General features: G+C 40.0%; 1 long non-coding RNA gene across 2 annotated transcripts; it reads left to right on the forward strand.

The window, feature by feature from the left end:
* Positions 1-4,885: 4,885 nt before the first annotated feature.
* Positions 4,886-10,989, forward strand: LOC143127994 (uncharacterized). Of its 2 annotated transcripts, XR_012987768.1 has the most exons (5): positions 4,886-4,966; positions 5,547-5,595; positions 9,650-9,728; positions 10,178-10,327; positions 10,433-10,989. It is a non-coding gene; the product is annotated as an uncharacterized LOC143127994 (long non-coding RNA). The 2 variants fall into 2 exon arrangements; XR_012987767.1 differs by lacking the exons at positions 4,886-4,966; positions 5,547-5,595 and having other exon boundaries at positions 9,111-9,728.
* The last annotated feature ends 571 nt before the right edge of the window (positions 10,990-11,560 follow it).

Genomic DNA, 11,560 nt, shown 5'->3' on the forward strand with positions numbered 1-11,560 from the left:
GTCGTTAGCTCTGGTCCCAGATTTCGATTTTACTATAGCCGATGGAGTCGCTAGCATCACGTTTCATATAGTAGAAGCGCCAATGACCAGAGTAGCAGGTTTCTCGGGGCTAGGTAAGGGGTTGGATCTATTAGAACATGAATAGGTTGGTGGTTAGCAGTGGGCTTCCTTCGTTTGGATTTAGATCCAGGCGAAATAGGCCCAACGGGCTGCTTCCTGGAGCTAGTCCAAACTTAATACAGGGACAAAGTAGCTGATTGTGAGGACATGCAAGGAAAGTGGTATCATTTGGCCTCTAGGGGTGCTGTAATAAAGAAAGTGAGCTTGTATCTCAGCAACACTTTGGTGTATGAAGTCCAAACTTGGTACAGGGACATGGTAGCTGATTGTGAGAAAGCACATGGATATTGGTGCAATTTGGCCTCTAGGGGCACTGTAACAAACTTGGGACCCAATCCTGAGGACACTCAATAAAATTAGTGACCTTTGACCACTAGGGGGGTGCTAGAGTTACAGAAAATGAGCTCATATCTCTGCAATGCGTTCACATATTAAAACCAAAATTGGTTCATGGACTCAAGATCACATTCTGAGGACGCACAATAAATATATTGACCTTTGACCACTAAGGCTGCTATAATTAGAAACACTTTCTCGTATTGACACCCAAATTAGTACGTGGACTCTTGACCACAACCTGAGGACGCACAATAAATTTGATGACGTTTGACCACTAGGGGTGCCATAATTAGCAACACTTTCTTCTATCAAAACCAAAGTTGGTATGAGGACATGGGATCAAATCCTGAGGATGCACAAAAAATATGTTGACTTGTGACCACAAGTGTGTGTGGGGTGTGTGTGTGTGTGTGTGTGGGGGGGGGGAATGGGGTGGGGGTGTTATTGGTGTGTGTGTGTGGGGGGTTGACAGTTTCTGCCAAGATGGTGCAAGTCTTTATATTGAGAAGCTCTCATCTCAAAGTGTGTTTGTGTGTGTGTATGTGTGTCTGTGTGAGTGCACGTGAGTGTGTGTGTCTTTACAGAGAACATGGACATGCTATCAGAAGAAAGCTATGAATCTGTGGATACATAGACTTGTTTGCTCTTAACTGTCTGTAATTCAGCATGGCATTATTACACATTTCAAGTGTCAGCCATCGTTTTAGCGTTTGAGACTAATACTCCCTCTGTGGATCTAAAGTTGTTAGGTTTTTTATCCCAACTCTCGGCACAGTAGTTATCTCATTCTCTGACTACTGTAATGTTCCTCCAAACCTTAAGAGGTCCAAATGCCTTATTTAAAATTGATACATTTAAAATTAAGGTTTATTGTTCATACAGGGTTTTTGCAATTCAATCTGACTCAATACCTGAACCTCAATACCTCAAAAAGACTTCAACAGAATGATGGCAGGAGTTTTATCATACAGAATAGGCCTACTTCAGGAAATGAGTTTGCCTAACAATAACGCTCCAACTTGATATTTCACACACAAGGACGTCAAATCTGGTGACTGGCCCCAGCCACAAAGTGATCTTTCATCAGGTGAGTATCATTTCATGAGAATTCTAAAGCCTGGTTTCTTTTAGAACTTTTAAGATATGAATTGTGATGAGGCTGCCAAACACCAGGAATGTTTATCGAGACCTGTTTTGCGTCAGGCATTCAATCACAGATTATATTATGACTGTGAATCAAACCTAACAGCCACAATGTATTTGTGGCAATTGCAGGTCAGGCATGGTTGAAACAACACACAAGGTTACTTAAAAATAACGCTCCAACTCAATATGTCTACAGAGGCTTTGGCACACACCAGGAAGTCAAACTTGGTTACTGGCCCCAGGCACCGAGTGTTCTTATTTATTTTCTCTCTCTAATCTCTAGGAAAACATAGCTATATAATGGTTGAGCTCTGTGGTGTCCCGGTGGTTTTGGCTAAGTATACAAACGTGTTGTATTTACTGAAATATTGATCAGCTAGGGACTCTGGTCCAATGGTCAATAACGTTACGTATGTTTATTTTTGTATGTTTTTTTAATTGAACAATGGAGCAGGCACACTCAACTCAATAGAATAAATCCCTCTTAATGCAATTATAAGGTGTGTTTCAACAAACACTTTAGTTTGGTGCAACAAATGAGTGATTCGATCTACATCTCGTGACACATTGACAATGACAAGGCCAGGCTCTGTCCAAATAACAAAGTTGCACTGAGTACAGTTGGTCACTAGCATTTGTGTTTGTACCTGATCATAATACTGGTGTGCCTTCTTCAGATTACCATGGGTATAACGTAGTAAAACGTTGGATCTTGGATTTGTAGGATCTCCATAGAGCACAAGTCCTTGTATTTGAAAGGGCATTTAATTTCCAGAACTGCGTCTCCATGACAGTCACATGTTGAGATCCCGTCAGGTGATGCTGCAAGGAATGGGTAAGGCTGGTAGATGACAAAGTTTGTGCGCACTGATGTCATGTGCCGATAAAATTCATCTCTTGCAGTGTCTTCGTGCTCAGCACCCCATTTTACTGAGGGGATGTGGGAGATGCTCTTGGTATCATACTGCATGATGGTCCTTACAGCTGAAGCTCCGTCTGCTTTGCGATTGATGACCCTGTGGATGTTGCTGGCAGTCACTCTTCCTCTTCTCTGAGCACTCCAAAGGTGTGACTGAGACTGAGCAACCGTTGCTTGAGACAGATTGTCAATCTGTGCCTTGGTGGGAATGGCATCCTCGATTATAGTCTGTGGAGAGCAATTGTCAACATTAGTCAGTCTCGCTAATCTGTATGGGAGTTGAGGGTAGTCTACAGCATCCTCAGATTCTGAAGCGGTATCGGTGTCGCTGCTGTCCCTGACTAAAACTGCTGCAGTGGGCAGGATCTCTCTCAGCTCTGCAAAGGCTTGCTGTTGCTCCTGGATAGATAACCCTGGTACCTCCTTTCTTTTTTTCCTCTGTCTGCCGTTCAGTGTCTTACCATGCTTTGGATGGGACATGTCAAGATTTTCAGCTGTACAGTTAGCTATGCTTTGCTTTTCACATTTCTTCAATTGACATGGGATATCACTACATGACACTTCAGTTCTGTCTCTGCTTTGTGTAATGCTTTCAATGGCAAACAGTAGAGCAGCAATGTGACTGCAGGCCTCTCCTAAACCTGCTGCACAAGTGCAATGAGTTGCAACAATACAGCCATTTCTACGAACACAAACCCAGGGTTTGTATTTTTCTTCTTTGATCCGCTGTCCTGGAGCCACTGTGGCAGCGACAAAAGCAACAGGACTTGTTTCTGATCGATCATGCTGCTTGATGTTTTGGACATGATCACAAACAAAATAGTTATAAGCCTCTAGTGACCTATAGGCTCGCAAGGCCTCACCTGTACAAGGGCCTGGAGTGTTAATCAGGTAGTTATACAGGTCAAGATACTGAACAGGGGGCAATTTATCAGCATCAGCAGCATACCAGCCATCATCTAGATTGTATGGATCTGGCAAAGACAGAAACTGATCTTCAAACGAGAACTTCAGTTTACTAATATACCTATTGGAATCAGATTGGTCCAACTGAAGCACATATGCAGAAAGAGACATATTTCAGGTGAACTTTCTGTCTCTCCCTCAGTCTGTATCTGAAAGCTCCTGCCTGCCTTCTTCCTTTATGGACTGGATGCTCCTGCCTGCCTGGTCTCGCTCTCACTTCTCTACTCAAAAAAAATCTGTTCAATGTCAAAAAATGGTTCTGTTAAATTGCAGAGTGACTGGAAGAATGTACAAACAACCAGTATTAAAATGCTAAGAGGAAATCTTAACGATACCCGGCCTAAAATATATTTCATCCAACATTTATATAATTTACCCTAAATTATATTCCATCCAACATTTACCTTTCTGCTGCCAACCCTGCTTGCTCTTCAACTCTGCTTCTTGTGTTCTCAACTCTCCCTCTACAAAATCATAGCAGAGCATAATTTTCTTCAACTGGGGAAATTCGAGACTAATTAAGTAAACTTAAGTCTCTTTTGAAGATCAGACTCATTACCAGTCACTGCCTGAAGTAAAAGTATTACAAGGAAGAGACAGAGCTTCTAGTTCATAGGCTAGGCCTACTGATCAAATGGAATAAATAGGAAAAGCAAAACATAATTGTAGGCTACAGCTGATGGATAATTGATATGTGTAGTAGGCTAACACATTGTTTTCATCACCGCGAGTTTAGTTTAGCGAATGCCTAACTGAGTAGCGCGAGGCTACAGCGCTCGATCCATTTCACCGTCAAAAGCTCACGTCTGTGCCATCCGATCCGAGCAACAGAAAACGATCATAGTCTTTTTAGTTAGACAACAGGGAAATAGACCATCTACCATAGCCTAACAGATTGTAAGTCAAACAGCAAGAGTCACTAAAAGAACTACTCAATGGTAGGCTAAGGCTCATTCACAAATTATGGTAGTAGACTAGACTTTAGGCTAGGATATTACGAGGTAGTCATTTCATTGATTGTTATCTCCTTAGTCAGTCCCTCAATGATCATGTTAACTATGTCTGTTATTTTCCACCAAGTCTGTTTTTGAATCAACTTACCTGTTGAATTGTAGATTAGGCTACGGCCGACGGTGGGTCTCCTTCCTTTCAAGTAATTTACCTCACGTAGCATGTTTTCGTCCACTGACACTGACACTTCACGTCATTCGAACTACGGCGGTGTAGAGTGGACGCAGCATGGCTAGCCAATAAGAGACACGTATATGACTCATGAGACTTCCCATAGGCCTACCCGTATGAATATTAATGAGACGTCCCGTAGCAAAATCATTCATTCAAGCCATTTAGACTACTCTGTTTTCTCAATCGCTCTGCCCTGGTTAAATGACATGGAAGGGGTTGTTTACTAGTAGTGCCATCGAAGAATGTTTCGCCTTTTGCCACCCGAAAGAACGTTGTTGTTGTGACGTCACGGTAAATTCTCGTATGGGGGTCTCTGTGTGTGTGTGTGTGTGTGGAGGGGGGGTGGGTGGGTAATGGGGTGGGGGTGTTATCGATGTGTGTGTGTGTGTGGGGGGGGGCTGTGTGTGTCTCTACAGAGAACATGGACATGCTATCAGAAGAAAGCTATGAATCTGTGGATACATAGACTTGTTTGCTCTTAACTGTCTGTAATTCAGCATGGCATTATGACACATTTCAAGTGTCAGCCATCGTTTTAGCGTTTGAGACTAATACTCCCTCTGTGGATCTAAAGTTGTTAGGTTTTTTATCCCAACTCTCGGCACAGTAGTTATCTCATTCTCTGACTACTGTAAATGTCCCTCCAAACCTTAAGAGGTCCAAATGCCTTATTTAAAATTGATACATTTAAAATTAAGGTTTATTGTTCATACAGGGTTTTTGCGATTCAATCTGACTCAATACCTGAACCTCAATACCTCAAAAAGACTTCAACAGAATGATGGCAGGAGTTTTATCATACAGAATAGGCCTACTTCAGGAAATGAGTTTGCCTAACAATAACGCTCCAACTTGATATTTCACACACAAGGACGTCAAACCTGGTGACTGGCCCCAGCCACAAAGTGATCTTTCATCAGGTGAGTATCATTTCATGAGAATTCTAAAGCCTGGTTTCTTTTAGAACTTTTAAGATATGAATTGTGATGAGGCTGCCAAACACCAGGAATGTTTATTGTGACCTGTTTTGCGTCAGGCATTCAATCACAGATTATATTATGACTGAATCAAACCTAACAGCCACAATGTATTTGTGGCAATTGCAGGTCAGGCATGGTTGAAACTAACAACAACACACAAGTTTGCTTAAAAATAACGCTCCAACTCAATATGTCTACAGAGGCTTTGGCACACACCAGGAAGTCAAACTTGGTTACTGGCCCCAGGCACAGAGTGTTCTTATTTATTTTCTCTCTCTAATCTCCAAGCAAGGAGAACTGGTTTTGAAAAGGTGTGTTTGGAAACGATATGTAATATCGATATGTGATATGTAATTAACACAGCACAACATATTCTACTCTTGACATTTCTCGTATTCCTCTGCCAAGTAATGTCACAAGGAAAACATAGTTATATAATGGTTGAGCTCTGTGGTGTCCCGGTGGTTTTGGCTAAGTATACAAACGTGTTGTATTTACTGAAATATTGATCATTGCTAAAACTGCAATTAATTGTGCAGCTAGGGACTCTGGTCCAATGGTCAATAACGTCACGTATGTTTGTTTTTGTATGTTTTTTTTAATTGAACAATGGAGCAGGCACACCCAACTCAATAGAATAAATCCCTCATAATGCAAGTTGGGGAGAGACTTTAAAAAAAGTAGAAAACTCTCACTTGGCAACGGTTGTAGGCAGAGGAAACTGTTGGCAGGAGTCATAGTTGATGACAAATGACAGTTGGAATGGCTGAACAGTTAAATTGTTGGGTAGTTTAAATGGTTAAATTATTTAATAGGGAATTTTTGTGGTGATGACTTATTTTGAAAAAGTTGTGGGCAGAGGAAACAGTTGAGCAGTATCTGTAGTCAGAGCCAGATTGTATGCTTAAAGCCTAAGACAGTGCAGATCGTTTAAAAGTTGAATGTAGATAGTGTAATGGATGTTGATAGACTGAAAGTTTAATGGATGTTGATAGGCAGATTGTTTAATGGGCGTTGATAGTTTATTGGGTGGATGAGTGAATGGTTTGAAGAAGATGGATGGATAGAAACTTGGATGGAATCTGCCTTATATCCTTGTAGAATGGATGATGTCATAGTGCCAATGCAAAGTCTATGGATAAAAATAAGTTAGATTTTTGGTAATATCTCAAAAAGTATGAAGTTTACAAAAGCGAAAAAATACATTGCTTAGACCTACGTTACAAAGTTTGAACGAAGTTTTGTTTCTACGTTAAATGGTTGAAGTTGAATTAGATGCAGAAATTTTGAATAATAAAAAGAAGAAGACTTTGAATTACAGAACAGAACATTTTCATGCACTGTAATAATATAAAAACAGGGTTTCCGCAGCTGCGCTGCTTAGACCTATAATGTGAACAAAAACAATAAGGTTCCTGAAACTGCTCTGCTTGGACCCTTACTAAGAAGGAGGGGTTAGGACAGGAGGAAGGAAGGAAGGAACAGTGTGATCTGCACCCTATGTTTCAGTCCGTTGCTTAACGTGACATGTTTCTAACTCGCAAGGACTGAGGATGTATCAAATCCAAGTCGACCAACAGGAATTGGATTCAAATAGGCTCCACATGTCTCTATTGAAGTCTATGGGGTGGCTGTGTCCATTTATTTTACTGTTTTTTCCCCTTTGTGCTGATGTCGCATTCTCTGTGATAACAACAAAAAGCATTCCACACGTGGCTACATTTCACCAGCTCTCTAGCAGCACTGGGCTGTTTCTGTTGAAAAAATAAAACAGGAAACAAATAGGCTAGTTAGACATTCTTCTCTGGTGATAAGTACAAACAATTAGGTTTCCTGTAGTTTTTTTTTATATAATAGTTTTTTATTTGTCTTTGTGAATGTCGAAACTTCATATTTAATCTAATTTTAAATCAGTTAAGTCGAATTAGGCGTAAAATCCATAAAACATGTTTTGACTGCAAGTGGCAAAATGATGGGATGTCTGTATTTGCCAGATTCCAACAACTTTGAACATAAACAAATTTTCCTCTGTGGACTGCCCTCAGTGGTCCAGGTGTCTTGCTATCTGGGACTGTGCAAAATATATATATGGAAAATTCAGTTAAAGTTCTACAGTTACTAGGGCTGTCAAAATAACTGATTCATTTCAATTCATTAATTTGAGAAAAAATAACTGATTAAAAAAATTAGTGCAGATTAATCGATGCCGTATGACCTTTGACCCCGAGCCGTTCTAGTCAGTAAAATTTAGACTGTAATTTGAAGGAGAGAGAAGAAAACGTGCTGCCTGGATCATTGATTGGAACATTTACTTTTAAAAAACGGCCTGATGGTGTTGATAAAAAATAAAGTGTTGACAATAAAGTCCTCTGCAATGAAATGCCTTGTATGTGAAAAAAAAACTTCTTCCCGAAGCACTTTTGAATTTATTTCCTTAGCATATTAGGTCATATCATAGATTATTATGGCAATTATTTGAACAGTGAAAATAATAATAAAAGAGTTTTTGAACTTTAATGTCACAAATGCTGATTATTCAATGATTCATTAGAATTTAAATATTTAAAATACTTTCACAGCAAAAAATATATATGCGATTAATTTAGATTAATTAATCACAGAGTATGTAATTAATTAGATTATTTTTTTTAATCGATTGACAGCCCTAACTGTTACCCTTGGTTAGTGATAAAATAGGAAGTAGCCTATCGACAAACCAATATTACACCACCAGGGACAACCGCTTCTGAAATATGTGACCCGCCATATGAAAACCAGCAGCAAGTCGGCCTACACGAAATAGCGCAAAACAATGTAACTTTTTTTTTTCAAATTAGTGATTTTTTTTTTTTTTTGCAGAATGTGCAAGTTGAAGTCATGAAGAAGCCACTCCATGTTTCACATAACAGCCTATTGGTTGCCTTAAAAGTATACATTTTGTCGTTGAAATTGGGTATAGTGTTGGCAAAAATCTGCCCCGCTCTCTTTGTGCTGGGGCATGTTAGCTATCCATACTGAACTGCAGTTGGCCATTGATGTGCTTTTGTTATTTTTTCGGCCAATCAGCTGCACGTTACAAGCGATACACATGGCTACTTAATATACAGCGACCCTGGAACTCTCTCCCAGTGTTGCCAACTTAGCGACTTTGTCGCCATATTTAGCGAGATTTCAGACCCCCCAAGCGACTTTTTTTGTAAAAAGCGACTAGCGACAAATCTAGCTACTTTTTATGGCATTCTTGGAGACTTTTTTAGACTCTGATGTGATGGCATGTAACGTCCCTTTTTACTCTTATGAGTGAGCAGTGAGTTCGGCTGTGCTGTGTAAGAGTCTCATGCCTGTTTCGTTTGTGAATTAGCCTAAATCGAGTTCGCCCAAAGCGTTGCCCCATGATTATAAAAGTAATGACTGACCTATGTAGTATCAGCCCATGTTATCCACGGAAGTAGATGTTCTATAGATCTAACAGCTCAGACAACTTTATTGGAAGGTGCAGCAACTTCGGGTGAGATTACAGCCAGAGTCAACGAAACGAGAGCAATGACATGATGACAGGGAAACAGGGACACGCTTTCCAGCACCGTTCAACAAAGGAAAGTAGGCTACAACTTCATTCACAAGCAGATAGTTCAGAATCGAGCATACAAGTTAGAAAAACCTAAAGCATTCGTTTAGGCTATGTCGCCTCAATGTTGTCAATGCAGGACAGACTGTCGGCTGAGGGGAAAAATATGTCGGTCTGTCTGAGTGACAAAATATAGCCATTGTTGTAAGGTTAAATTGTGTGTAGCCTATGGTGAAGTTCAGACTTCAAGCTGTGCAAAGCAAAGACAGCAGTTGGGAATAGGTTGGAAATGACTTGATTTTCAGCCACTTAATGCTCATTCTGGTGTATACTATGACAAGATGTACAGAAGTGTATCAATTACCCTAATATACAAGTATGTTAAATTAAATATTTAAATTAGGCTCTTAAAGTTGCCTATTTCAGTAGGCCTAGGAGAAAAGCAAACCACGAATTTCATCGGAGGCAATGAAGTCTGCAGGAATTCTTTTCAGTTTCTCATGGCGTAAGTACCTAGTCCCTGTTACATTGCAGTCCCTGCTACATTGCTTGCTAGCTAGCTACATTGTTATTAGCTTGCTCAGTACTGTCGTTTAAAGTGATATGCACATCGAAACTAAGCTGTAATGGGAGGTTTTTGGCTAGTAATGTGAGAATCTGCTATTAATTTGAATAATGATTTTGAATTGCTTGAATGGACTGATGCTAATGATTTAGCACCTAGCCTACTGGAGGATAGTTTGTATGAATAGCCTACATCCAGAGTAAGGTGCAAAGGGGCCTGTTAGCATTGGCTGAATTGAATGTGACGCTAATGGTTTAGCAACTAGTCTACTTGAACATTAATGACTTCAGTGCTGCTCTCTGTTCTGCTTCAATGAAACATTTAATTTAAGATATTTTTTTCTTCTTCTGTTCTTTTTTTTTTACATTGCGGCCCTTGCTGTCATCAAGTAGTGGAAAACAGCTCTAGAGTCACCTCAATATCCCACAGCTTGTTGGAACGGCAGATGGCAGAGTGTTTGTCAAGAACTTCGACTGGCAGAAGCATCTGAGTCCCTACTTCAGAAGGCTTCCAAAGATCAAGCTTTATCAGCACTTCAGGTATTTATATTGAAACTTTCACATTGTGTTCATATAAAAAATAATTGGTTAATGATGATGTTTTATGAGAAATAATTAGCCATTTTTAAAATGTCCTGTTATTAGCTTACAGCTTTGATGCCAAGAGACCAGGTGTGGTGCTTGCAAAAAGTCACTGTGATGCAGAACCTGTGGAATTTCAGCTACTGCGCAATTCAGCGGTTCTGCTTTGGTTGACAGTCTTCCTGTCCTGGTCCCACCTGGACTGAACATTGACAGGCAGACCTATCTGCATGAAAAAAATCAGGCCTTTCTGTGCTGATGAGGCAAAAGACATCACATGCCCAGTGCCAAGGGTCACAGCACAGAAGAGTGCACAGAAGAGGATGCGGATGTGATCTCACCAAATAATTGGACTCTCCTTCACAGCCTATTGCTTGCTCTGTTAGCCTTTATGCATAGCCTCTCCCTCCCTCCAACAGCCTGGACTAAATTCACTTAACTCTAGTTCTGACTTATTGTGTAATTTTTACTCTAGATTGATAAAAATTAATAAAATGTGACCAGTAGGGATGTAACGGTATGAAAATTTAACCTCATGGTTATAGTGACCAAAATTATCACGGTTTTCGGTATTATCACGGTATTTCTAAAAGTGTGTTCAATATGTTCAGAAAGCACTGATAGGCCTACACAAGCTGAAAAAGTGTCCCGTTCACTTTTTTCTTCATGTTTAATTGGCTATGTGCTTATAGCTTAACTTACCCTACCACAGTGTTTCTCAAACTTTTTTTCTGGGGACCCACTTTTTAAAAATGACAGACTATAGCGACCCAACTCGTGACTGTGGTAGTTAACAAACTAGATCAGTGGTTCTCAAACTTTTTCTTTCATTCCCCACTTTGATCAAGGGGGCATTCTCGAGCCCCACCTGTCCCTTATCGCTCTAAGAAAGTGGTAGGTCAAGCTTAAAATTGTCAAATTTATTGAAATGACAAGTTCTAAATATATCCTCTTCAACAGAGTTAAAATCAGCTGGTGCTGCAGATATAATAATAAATAAATACATAATAACACACATATTTCTGTTTTCCAGCAACATATTAGGAAGCATACACTGTAGGCCATTTTACAGCATTGTACAATATATTCAATGAAAACATGCTGCATTAAATGGATCCATAATCCAGTCATACTGAGCACTGATGGTTGGGAAATATTTTTGAAATAAACTTTGCAGGGATGTGATGTAGG

The sequence above is a fragment of the Alosa pseudoharengus genome, unplaced genomic scaffold, assembly GCF_046254945.1.
Source record: "Alosa pseudoharengus isolate Yale_2024_CS ecotype anadromous, Long Island Sound unplaced genomic scaffold, YU_APseudo_1.1 YU_APseudo_1.1_scf_17, whole genome shotgun sequence".
Classification (NCBI taxonomy): Eukaryota; Metazoa; Chordata; class Actinopteri; order Clupeiformes; family Clupeidae; genus Alosa; species Alosa pseudoharengus.